Raw genomic sequence first — 12,752 nt, 5'->3', positions numbered from 1 at the left:
CTAAAATGTGTTTGGAAAATTTCATAAAATTAGAAATTATAACAAAATAGGAAATGAATGGTTGAATGTAGGAAGCTGGGAAAGTGAGGGGGTTGACTGTAATAGAATAGTTCTATTTTCTGTCTCTGCTACATCGACCAAGAACAAAACTTCTCAAGAAGTCATTCAGTCACTGTGAGGTTGCATTGTGGATGGTTATAAGGTTGAGATAAATAAAATTAATGTAGTTTCTAAGTATTATCTCAGCTTTTCTTCACCACCCCAGGAATACCCTTTATTTTTCCCACTGCTGTAGGCAGATGGTCCTTTGTGGTCCAGGGGCACAGGGATATCGCTCTGTGCTGTGAGCAGAATCAGTGGAGGCATTTGGTTTCAGAGTGAGCAGACGGCAATTTGGTTTGAAGTAAATGGATGAGAATATTGTTTTGCTTCTGTAAATAGTTTTAGGTTCTAGATGTTCAAATTAATTTTTATGCTTGACAATGTGACTTTTTGAATGTTTGTGATGTGTAAGATATCCAGAAAGCTGCACAGAGTGTGTTGAGATACGATACAGGAATATTTTAAAGAAAGATTGATGGTGTTTCCCTGGTATGTCGTAGTCACTTAAAAAATGAGTTCTGTTTTCTTAGTAATTTCCTCCTAGCAACCATTTCCTCCACAGAACACAATTACAGTATTACCATATTGTTGTTATTGCCCATACCAAGCATTAAATAGAATGAACTCTGAAAAGTAAAAAAAGGGATTGTTTTTTACCTGTTATATTATACTGGAGTTTGAGTGCATACTGGATCCATAGCCCTCCTCCACATCTAGAAAGGTTGTAAACTTTATTTTAAGATATTTGGAATTCTTGCCATACTTTCTTACCACTCTATGTGCTAGAATTCTAATCGTTATTTAGAATTTGTGTTAAGATCATCAGCTGCTTGCTAAGATGCTGCTGTTTTAGATGGGATGCCAGAAATTGTCTTCAGTGTGTTTGCTTTTAACTCCTGCATCTTGTACCTGCCTGAAACTGTAATGTCCTGTTGTGATGCTTACTCAGCATTTCTTACAAGGTATACTTGTAGTGAACAATCAAAATACACACCTTTTAAATAGTGAAAGTTTGGAGAAAACTGCTATACTTGGTAATTTTTGGTTGTTTGATTGTAATTATTTGGTAAACTATACAGATGACTTATTAGGTTTGGTTTGTAGAAGCTATGAATATTTATAGAAATTTAAAATCTAAAGAGCATATACCTAGCTTATTATTTGTTTTCTTAAGATAAATACTTTATACTATTTGATTTTTGTAGTCTTATGTCTTTATTACAGGTGTCTTTTATTAAATATTTATAGTTCACTGTTCTTTTCTAAGTGTTTGTAACTGTTATGAATCATGAAAGAACAGAGTTAAGAGGGAAGAAGGGCATTGATATAGCATTCAGAGTGAGAATTTCTTGTAATTGTTTGACAACTGTAAATTATATACATCTGAAAATCAACAGGGAAATGTTATCAGAAACAGCGGTATATAGTTAGCAAATGTACCTGGGTGTATGTCTTCTCTGCCTTTGTGATCACTGAGTGATGGTAACCTAATAAATTTTCTTGGTCTAATTCATAAGTATTGTCCTCCTTAAGAATAAACAGTTACTTATCACTGTTTAATCGTAATTGCCATCTAAGTAATGAGGCTGAAGTAGCAACTCAAAGGAGAATTTGCAAGATAGTCTTTGTTTAGCAAGTAGTAAGTTTTAAAATATTCCAACTTCTGTACTTAATGCTGAATTATGTACATGAACTCCTCATGACATCACTGAGTTAATATTGATAGTGGTCACCCTCCTACTTGACAAAACGTACTGTCTCAACAAAAGCAGTACAGTTCAGCTTGTAACATTACATCTTTTCCTTTAGAGTTATCTTATGAAATTTGCTAGTCCAATTACGATTAGTTGAAAAGCAGATCTGAAGACACTACTCATCAATCACTAGAATGAAGCCAATCAGTTGATGAATAGAAAACTACAGAGCAAAGATAGTGATACTTTTTAGAATAAAGAAAAAATAAACCTAAGTTTTATTCCTCTTAAACCTGAATGGTTTCCTTGGGTAAGGTAACCTTTAGGTGATAATTTTACTTATGTGTTTTTCCTGGAAAACAGTCACCAACAGGAAAGGACACAAAAATATATGAGTTGGAGATGCAGGTGGAAATGAACATTTTGTCACATTGGTGAAAGTGAAATTTTGTGATTTAGTCATACCCTTGTGCTGAGAGGTTGGATTGGATGACCTGCATGGACATGTGAAGAAATCAATCCCTTAAATAACACATCTATGGTCAATCTGTTGCTCATCTTTTGCGAGTAACAGTTGTTTGACTGTTAAGGCAATGTCATGTAGACTGCTTACCACAGTAGAGGAGAGGCAGCACACTTTTCTGCATTCTGACTGAGTTAGTAATTTATAACAAACAGTTATTTTCATTTGTTGGCTGCAGTTGCAGCATTGAAAAATATTAATTTCACCCGCATGGAGCAAGGTGTCTTTTTCCATACTACTGTTTTTTTAGTATTTAAATTTATGTAACTGCACCTGTATCATGGAGCATGTACCTGTGACGGCACCCTAAGATGCAGGCTCTACAGGCTTTTTTCTGTCAAGTGGTTTGTCCTCTTGTCTCCTTTTTCTCTGGGTGATGTACAGAATGTAGGAATGTAGATATTCATGAAGTGATGCTTAAAATAGTTAATGGCAGAGGACTTGAGCACCCTAACTCTCACTGAAAATGTCTTCTCTCTTGGCATTGAAAATGTCCTTCAGCATGATCCCTCACAGTGATTGCTTACTTGTCTTCTGCAGTTCTACCATCTAAAACCCTATAGAAGTGGGAAATATACCATGTACATAAAAAACCAATTAATTTACTTTTAATAATTAAACCAAATTTGTCTGAAGTAGTTCAATTTGCTAGGAAAGCTGTAGAGTTGGATTTGTGAACTGATTCTCAGAGTTAACAATTGTGATGCTGGCACATGAACAGTTTGCCTGTTTTGTGAAGACGACTGCCACCTCCATCTTCATGTTTCAAAACACCTCCAATGAGTCTTGCTTTTTTTGCACCATTGTCAGATTTTTCAATGCCTCATTTAATTCTACTTTGCATATTTGGAAGTAATGTAGAAACAGCAGTCTTTAACTTAGGATCAACACATTGTGTTTGCACAAATCTGCACAGAGATTGCCTTGTGGGTTGTCAATCAGGATAGTGTCTGAGCCTGCTAGGTGGGAAAGCTCGTGCAAATAAAACAAACCCAACCCTTACGCCTGTGGGAAACATTGGAACAGCTTCTAGATAGGCTTTATCAACAGGACTGGGAAAGGGTAGGGAGGCTTGAGTCAGTGCTTACCTCTTGCTGATCCTGTTGTTGGCTTCTTTTTCCTCTTAGATGCTGAAGACGAGGAGCACAGGGAGAGGTGAATCAGCTTTCTGCAGACTCTGTGTGACATCTGAAATTACAAAAATGTTAAACATGGTTATTGTGTTATCTTTACAAGTCAGCCACATGCCTGATTTTTAGTTTTAAACTGTGAAGCCTGACAGCTGTGTTACGGAAGTTGCTTATTGTGCCAGTTCAGTCAAATTGTTGTTTATGCCTGGAACGAGAAATGGAAAAATGCTGTACTTTCTACCAGTGGAGCTGGCTCGCAGCTATGCACGCTTGAAAAAAAAATGACATTAAAATTCAGAATAAATTGCAGTAGTATTCTGCGTATTAAATGTTGTAGAGAAGGTTTTCGTTAAAGTGCTCATGAAAGTGTATTTTAGCTGTGATATTTGGATATTTAAAACAGTATTGAAGAATTGAAAATTAAAATCACATAGTCATAGAATCATGGAATAGTTTGGGTTGGAAGGGACTTTAAAGGTGATCCAGTTCCAACCCCTCTGCCATGGACAGGGGGATCCCACTAGATCAGGCTGTTCAAGGCCCCATCCAACCTGGCCTTGAACACCTCCAGGGATGGGGCAGCCCTGACTTCTCTGGGCAACCTGTGCCAGTGCCTCACCACTCTCACAGAGAAGAAATTCTTCCTTATGTCCAGTCTAAATCTGCCCCTCTCCAGTTTATAGCCATTGCCCCTAGCCCTATGAGGTCAGAGTTTAAATAGAATCATCAAAAGGTTTGGGTTGGAAGGGATCTTTAACGATCATCTAGTTCCAGCCCCCGTGCTGTTAGCAGGGACATCTTCAACTGGATCAGGTTGCTCAGTGCTCCGTCCAACCTGACCTTGAGTGTTGGCAGGGATGGGGCTTCTACCACCTCTCTGGGCAACCTGTTCCAGTGTTTCAGCACCCTTGTTGTAAAAAGTGTCTTCCTTATAAACTAGTCTAAATCTACCCTCTTTTAGTTTAAAACCATTAATCCTTGTCCTGTTGCAATGGGCCCTGCTAAAAAGTTTGTCCCCATCTTTCTTATGGGCCCCCTTTAACTCTTGAAAGGCTGGAATAAGGTCTTCCCAGAGCCTTCTCTTTTTCAGGCTAAACAACCCCAACTCTCTCAGCCTTTCCTCATAGGAGAGGTGTTCCATCCTGCTATCATCTTTGTAGCCGTCCTCTGGACCCACTCCCAACAGGTCCATGTCCTTCCTGTGCTGAGGACTCCAGAGCTGGATGCAGTTACTTGAGGTGAGGTCTCACCAGAGTGGAGTAGAGGGGCTCTATTGCCTCTCTCGACCTAGTGGCCACACTTCTTTTGATGCAGCCTTCTGGACTATAAGTGCACTTTGCTGGATCCTGTCCAGCTTTTCATCCACCAATAGTCCCAGACCTTCTTGGCAGGGCTGCTCTTAACTATTTCATCCCCTGGTACCGTGGGTTGTCCAGTGCAGAACCTTACACGGGGCCTCATGAGGTTAGCATGGACCCACATCTTAAGCCTGTCAAAGTCCCTCTGGATGGCAGCCACGCCACTCAGTGCAATGTCATCTGTGAACTTGCTGAGGGTGCACTCAGTCCTGGTGTCTGTCATTAATGGAGATATTAAACAGTACTGGTCCCAGTATGGACCCCTGAGGGACACCTCTTGTCTAGACAATCTAGACAATCTCCATCTAGACGTCAGTCCTGCATGTGTGCAGGAAGACCATCATGCTAGTCTTAAGGATCACGGCAAAGACCTAGAGGATTCTTCTCTCCTGAGTTGTGCTGAAACCTGTTCAGTCAACTTGTTCATTAGAGTGGTCCAGTATTTTCTGCAGTGTCAGCTTTGTCATCTTCAGTTTTTCATCAAACTGAAAGCAAATGTAACTATTAGTCGTCCTTCTGACAATTGATGAATGCTTATAATATGTGTGAGTTTCTCTGTAGTAGTTAAAATGCTCTGTCTTAATTTAGTTAAAATGTAGTAGTTAAAATGCCATAGTTCAGGTATAATTTCTTAGTACATGAGAGATTAGAGGTCCAAAATACTTTCTACTTACTTACCTAGGGTTGTTAGCCCTTTCATGCCGTTAAGTAATTTTAATAACTTTCTGTCAATGTAATTTCCTCAGTTTAAGATTGAACAATACATAGTAGATGCTGTTTTTCATAAATAATTATTGTAGTTTATATGAGTTTAGTTCAAGTGTTGCTTGTTTGGATCTGAAATATACTTGTTTTGCTTTTATTGAGTTTGTGAAAAGTGGATACTTCTTTTGCTTCCATTGGAAATGCAACCCAGAAGCCTGAACTGTAACTTTCTCAAAGAAAATAAAAACTTAGACATTCATGCCAAGCGTAACTGAGGCTTTGGAGTTCTCGGCAGTCTGAGCAGTTTCTTTGGATGCTTCTTATTTATTCTCTTTTGAGATGAGAGTTTTCTTTTTCTTCTTCCCCTTCTCACCTGTGTTGCACGTTCAACCTTGAGGCCAGATGCCCCTTTATTTTGCTGTCATAAATATGCAGATGTACTTACACAGGGAAGAACACCTAAGCGGTGTTTGAATGTAATTTTTACCACTGTATTTCAATACGCAGATATAATTTTATCTAGTCCTCTCATTATGTGTATTGCTTTATAAACATAGCTGCATTTCTGTGACTTACAGCAGTTGCTGCTGTAAATATACTTAGCGGCATGAAACTGCAGAATGGGGAAGTCTTAGTAACTATAAACAGTTTTTTAAATTTAGGTTAAAATCAAGCAATATCAGATTGATTACATATGTTGGAAAAACATAGATTTGTGTGTGCTGAATTGATATACTGAAATAGCACTTTGATTTATTATTTTGTTTTCAGAAACCCAAATAATTGATTCTCAAGAGATCAGGCATGCATTTTACCATTAGATGCATGACTGTAAGAAGGGATAGCTAAATTATTTCGGTATGTAACCTCTATTAAGGTTAAAACTGAGGCTCAGAATTAAAACTTCACAACCATCTGTGGAAAACAAGGAGTGCTCTGTGTAATCTGTCATTTAACTGAAGAACATTTTCTAAGTGAGCTGTCATTTCTTTTTTGGGTCCCTTTGTTGAGATGAACCAATATGCCTTGCAAAACTAGCAGCGAGGAATATAATACAGTTAATATTTTGAAATGCAAAATGTGTTCATGCTGCTTTGGCGTGGGGACATTCTCTTACCTTGCTCAGCTCACATCGGCTTTAAGAGAGGAGTGAGTGGGAGCAGGTGACAGCATGCTTGTGGGTGTCTTGGTAGAAGGAGCATCTGCCTTGCAGCAGAGGTTCGTGGAAGACTCCCCTGCAGAATCCTGCATTTGAATGCTGGAGAACCTAAGAGTACTTAACGACATAAAAAACATTAAAAAAAAATGGTTTCTTTACTCTTGGTGAACTGAGCAAATGACTAAATAAGCTGTTCTGTAGGAAGTTTTGCAAAGAAGGCATTAGTCTAGACTTTATTTGCAAAACTTTATCCTGTTATTTCCTTGCTCATCACAGTCAGGCTTTAACTAAGTTACATCATCTGCTCTAAAACAAATAAGGATGACAGAGGCTACCATTTTTCTGTGGTCTTTCTAATAGATAATGTAGTAGTGATCTCTGTCATATAAGATAGTCATAATTTTTCTGGTGTCTTGTTTTCTTGAAGTGAGGCAGAACAAAATAAGCCCTGAGAACCTCAGTTCTCTTATGTTGGTAGTTCTTTCTTATACTTTGCCTTTATGTTCAGTACGTTAATGAAATTGTTGGTGTACGTTCAAGGAGGTAGAATGAGATGAGAGCTTTTGTTTTCCCTAATGACATGAAATTCTCTTGTCAAGTCATGTAGGATCTGATTTCAACAGAACAGTTTCAACTGCATTGATTTTAATTGAATTAACTTCTTGCTGACAGTGAGTGGTTCTGTTCTTTTCTCACATTTTTAATCAATTCCCTGTTACTAGTGGTTATTTTGAACCAGTGCTGATACTTGCCTGATCACACAGCAGATTGTTTCAGTTCACTAAAACTGCAGATGCTAATTAAGCAAAAAAGTATTTTTTTGTTTCCTGAGGTAGTGAGGTGACTTAACTTGCTGTATGTCAGATGTGTGCTAATGTGGGCCTGAGGACCTGGCTTGGGGAGAAGGAAAATGTAGCTGGGGCAGGAGGAGGGAGACACAGGACAGAAAGTTAATGTTTTGAAGAGGAAATTGGTTTCTCTGTATCATGAAACCATGCAATTAGCTGATCTGAAATTAAAGGATAGTTTTTGTTTGAATATTGAGCTAAGACTTGCCCTTGTGTTCATATTCGTTTTATTATAGAATTCTTTCAGCAAAAATACCTCAAACTTATATATAGCTTTGTATTTAAAAACAGACTTGTATAGCTAATGTTGATATTTTTCTTTCTCCTTCGCTGTTACTTACAACATTGTGTAACTGGATCTGGCTGGGGTCAACCCACCACGCATTGAAAAAAACACAGCTCTCTTAAGAGGTTTCTGCAAACAGCAGATAAGCTGCAAATACCAGTTTGGAAAAATATTTAAATGCTGAGCTCAAATATAGTGATTCACAACTAGTGGGAGGCCCTGTGTTTTCCAAACAGCTGATGTTTTGTCTTCCCCAAACTGCCTGTTATTTCAGTTGAGGACTCTTTACTTTGTCTTAAATACAACTGCTCAGTGCTGTGTTTCATTAAACAGTGGCTACAGTTCCATTCAGAAACTATTATACGTGATGTGATTTAATATGTGCCATTTCTGAAGTGTTTGGGGTTCTGTCAGCTGAACTGGTAATTACTTGAAGAGTTTTTTTCTTGTTTTGAACATTTTCCCGTGCTCTGCAATCTTTGGACAACTGTAGCATTGTAAAGTAAGTGTTTTTTAGTGAATTTGGGTCACTGTGTTAGTAAGAATCTCCTGGTAATGGCAACTTAAAAGATACTTGCAATGAAGAAGGTAGATTCTTGGCTAGAGGAGAGAGGCTGAGTGGCAGCTGTTAGCAGATTTTTCTTCCGGGTTGTTGATTCCAGGAGAGTTAGGCTGAGAGAGGGTGCACCCAAGGAGATAGACCACCTGCCTTCGAGGACGTGGCTCCTAGTGGTGAAATGCCTTTCCTACCCCGCTCGCTCTCTTCTTTCCCTACCCCTGTCTCCCTTTTCCCTAACCTCTTCCAAAAATGATTCTTACTCTGCCTTTAACTGCATGCAGCTCTTGAAATCAGTGCTGAATTTTGTGTAGCAAAGATGAAACGTTGCTGATTTTAGTTACTTGTTATTTTCTTTCCTTTTTTTCTGCTCACTCTCTCACACAAACACTTGCTTAGCTTCTTTTGTAGTGTTCCATGTTATGTTCTGAAATGAGGTGGCAGCTGTATGCAGGCATGCTATATGTAATAATTAATTCTTTTTTCTCTGTTTGCAGAAATAAGTGGCTCAGTTTATTATTGCTGCATCGGTTAAAGTTATTTTTTCAAAGAAACCCCTAAATTTTTGCAGTGAAAGTGTTTATCAGGAGGAGGGTAATATGATACTGATGTTGTATTTGTAACTCATTTGCTGATCACTGTCTGCATTTATATCTTTAAAACCACAGGGTGAAACCTTGGAAATGAACAAAGTACTGATATTGTAATATTTTTTTATTAAAACACATTTAGCAATGGAATGTTTTAAAATACTAGCATAGATATCTGTGGGGTTTTGTCCTAGATAGGCTTAACTGCATATATAGACATACTGGAATGCTTTCTTACATATAAAAAAAGTCTTAAAATTCAGGGGGTTTGTTCTGCAGGGTTTTGAAGGAAAGTGCTTCGGAATCTTAATTAAATGAACATAGCTTTCCCCCCACCCCCCCTAACTAGTCACTTCCTGAAAGAGGCTTATGTTGTACGTCATGTGGTTAAGCTAGGTGATTTTGCAATTGCTGCTGAATCGAGTCTGGTGAAAAGAGGCACTTTTCATACTCAACTTGGCTACCTAAGTATCACATGCGCTATAAAAGCAAGTAATCAATGAGTTGTGTAGTGGCAGAAGGGTAGTTCACTCTGATGTTCCTCCTGAAGAAAATTAGACTGTCTGTTCTAGTCAAAAATTAGTCTGTCTGTTGCAACTGTTGGCTGCAGATGTATATTAAATTACTTCTAAAACAGTTTTTATGCTGTATGAGATTAAATAATAGCATGATTAAAAAAAAATAAATAAACCAAACTTAGGCATGGCCTGTGTTCTCAGTGCCTCACCAGTGTTCAGGGTATTGCTGCGATGCTGACCCCGAGATTCACAAACATGTCACTTAATTCAGAAATTGCATACAACAAAAAAAAAAAGATGTATTTAAAAGCTCTTGAGGCACCATATGTGAGTGCAGTCATAGAATCATAGAATAACCAGGTTGGAAGAGACCCACCGGATCATCGAGTCCAACCATTCCTATCAAACACTAACCCATGTCCCTTAGCACCTCGTCCACCTGTGCCTTAAACACCTCCAGGGAAGGTGAATCAACCCTGTCCCTGGGCAGCCTGTTCCAGTGCCCAATGACCCTTTCTGTGAAGAATTTTTTCCAGATGTCCAGCCTAAATCTCCCCTGGCGGAGCTGGAGGCCATTCCCTCTTGTCCTGTCCCCTGTCACTTGGGAGAAGAGGCCAGCACCCTCCTCTCCACAACCTCCTTTCAGGTAGTTGTAGAGAGCAGTGAGGTCTCCCCTCAGCCTCCTCTTCGTATGGACATTACACTGCCATCATTACCACGAGATGTGTGAGTTTCTTCACATGTAGTCAAATCTCAGTCATTTACAATCCAAAAGCCTGCAGCGAGGTGCTAGGGTTGAGGGGAGATATCTTGTGCTCTGTTTTTTTATGTAGTTGCTTGGCTGACAGGGCAGTCACCTACTCATTGAGTATTTGGGCTCTAGTCCTTCTGCTTGGGGATCTTTGTATGTCCAGTTCCTCGTGTGCTAGCCATGTGTTCTCATGACTAGGTTGCAGCTGCCCTCCATGCTTTTGATAAACCTCTGATACATAAGCATGAATGGAAACTTTCTACGGTTAGAGCAGAAACTAGAAGCAGCAGGATCTGTCACCTGGGGAGGTGGCTATTCCTTTGAGAAGGCAGAATTCAGCGTTCAGGTCCTGCTGCATGGACTGTTTGTATGTTTTGCATTCAGAGTTACCAAGTAAAATGTTTGTGGAGTAGTGGCATCAGGGACTTTCACTTCCCAGATGAGTGCTCTAAAAATGTGTCATTCTGCCACTTCCTCTTGCTACTGTTGTCTTTACTTTGTAATGTGTCCCGAAAGGAGTACCTTACTGGGCTAAATGCAAGTAGAGGACTTAATCTTTTGTCTCAGCATAGCTACTGCTTCCAAGCTGCAGTAGGTGGCAAGGTAATACTATCGTGCCTTAAAGGTTCTGGTGTCAGGAGGTTGTCTCTCACTGAGGAGTTCAAGAAATGTATTCCCCTCTTAGATCTGTGACTGAGAAATCTGGAGCTGTAAGGAATTTCAACGTGCATCATTCCAAGCCCTAAAATACTGGACAGTAACGTCTTTGCTCATTTCTGTGGAGCTGTTGCTTGCCACTATTTCAGGTTAGGAGATTTAGATAGGTAGTCAAGACAGGCAGCTGGGCTTATAACAGAACAAAAATCTTTGTAGACAAAAGTCACGTTTGTAATTTATTTCTTTATTTTTAAATTAAAGAAATTTGCTTTTGTTTGAAAACAGTTCTCATGCCCAGACTACATATAAAGAGATTCCAAGAGTTGACCCTGTGCCATATCCATTGCAGGTTTTTGATCTGCAGTTAGAAATTAAACAGTCCTCTGTAGGTTTATTTGCTTTTACTGGTCTCTTGAGAACTTGAGTAAAGCAAATTCTCCTGCCTTTAAAGGTGCAAGAATAATTTGGTTAATTAATTTTCTTCAACACAGAACAGCAAATATTAAGTCTGCCTACTTTTGTAAGGCTTTTTTGATGCTTATAAATTAAATTACAAAACCAGAATTCTGCATTTTTAATTTAATGAAATTAAGGATACAGCACATATGCCATGAACTGGAAATGTATTCTGTAATGGATGGTTTTTATTTGAACGTCTGTTCAGTGTAGGAATCGTTAAAAGTTTTCTTTCCCTCTCCTTTCTGTCATGTAAGCAATGCAGATTTGCACTGGAATATACTTCAAATGGAAAACTATTAGAGGGAATATCAACATTCTTTTTGTGTGAAGCTGGAAAAGTAATTTTTTGAGCTGTGCTAGAATATAAGAACACTTCTAATTAGGGTATCTAACATAAAAAGATTATTTCATGGAAGTATGGTTTTGGATATGTGACTTATCAAGACACATGGTGCTTTTAAAAAAAACTAAATGCAGCTTTTCTCAGTCTCAGAAAATGCGGATAATGGAAACAGTCAGTTTCACAAGAAAGAACTGAATTTAAGAAAAATGTGCTTAAGTCATCTCTTACTGATTTATTTGCCTTTGTTTAAATTAATACAAATGGTAAATAGAGGTAGCTAAAGGGCAGTATTTTTTGTTTCTTTTTTAATGGCTTATATATCTAATTTTCTACTCATCCTTTCTCTAGTGAACTATGACCTCTGGGTTATTTAATTGTTTGAAGAGCAAAGGTGAATCGCTTTTGCTTCCCTTCCTAGACAGGTCTTGCATTTTCCATTAAAGCTCTTTCTAATGATATGCAGCTTCCCTGGAACCGGTTAAACTTTAATCCTCTCAGACAATTCCCTTCTGAGTCACTGTCATATTTCTGGAATCTCAGAGTGAATTCTGTCTCCTTCAGTCCAGCCACTTCTATTTCAGTGTAGCTTCTCAAGACTTCTAGTGTAGGGGTGGGATGCATGTGTCAATCCTCTGGGCAATCTTTGGGGAGAACAAGGATGGACGCAGTAGAGAAGGGAGCGATGTGTAATAAGTGATGTTAATGTCTTGTATACTTAGATTAGGATCATGTCCTGTGGATTTTATGTAGTTAATTAATGTTTCTCTGGGGTCATGAGGACCCTGTCGGCATGATATGTAAAACATTGTGTTCTGTACTGACAAAGTTCAGCAAGTATCTGTAGGACTGCATAAGGACTCAGAGGGCTGTAGAGCCCATTATCTCCAAGTAGGCTATTACTGATAAAATAAAATCCATTTATACAGCATTACTATTTCATTAGCATTGAAGACTTGCGTTGTTTAGTTTTGTGCTTATTCAAAAAAAAAAAAGGTTGCTTATATAGGCAAGAACAAATATTAAGCCATTAGAATTTTCGTTTGTGATGATTCCAATAAGAATTTCCATTTACC

At 38.5% G+C, this 12,752-nt stretch overlaps 1 protein-coding gene across 3 annotated transcripts in view; it reads left to right on the top strand.

Moving 5' to 3' along the window:
- Positions 1 to 12,752, top strand: part of PLCL2 (phospholipase C like 2) — a 92,952-nt gene that overhangs the window by 40,387 nt on the left and 39,813 nt on the right. The gene's annotated exons all lie outside the window — the stretch shown is intronic.

Source organism: Phaenicophaeus curvirostris, chromosome 6 (assembly GCF_032191515.1).
Source record: "Phaenicophaeus curvirostris isolate KB17595 chromosome 6, BPBGC_Pcur_1.0, whole genome shotgun sequence".
In the NCBI taxonomy this organism is placed as follows: domain Eukaryota; kingdom Metazoa; phylum Chordata; class Aves; order Cuculiformes; family Cuculidae; genus Phaenicophaeus; species Phaenicophaeus curvirostris.
The sequence above is the reverse complement of the archived record's forward strand: the minus strand, read 5'-3'. Positions and strand labels throughout refer to the sequence as shown.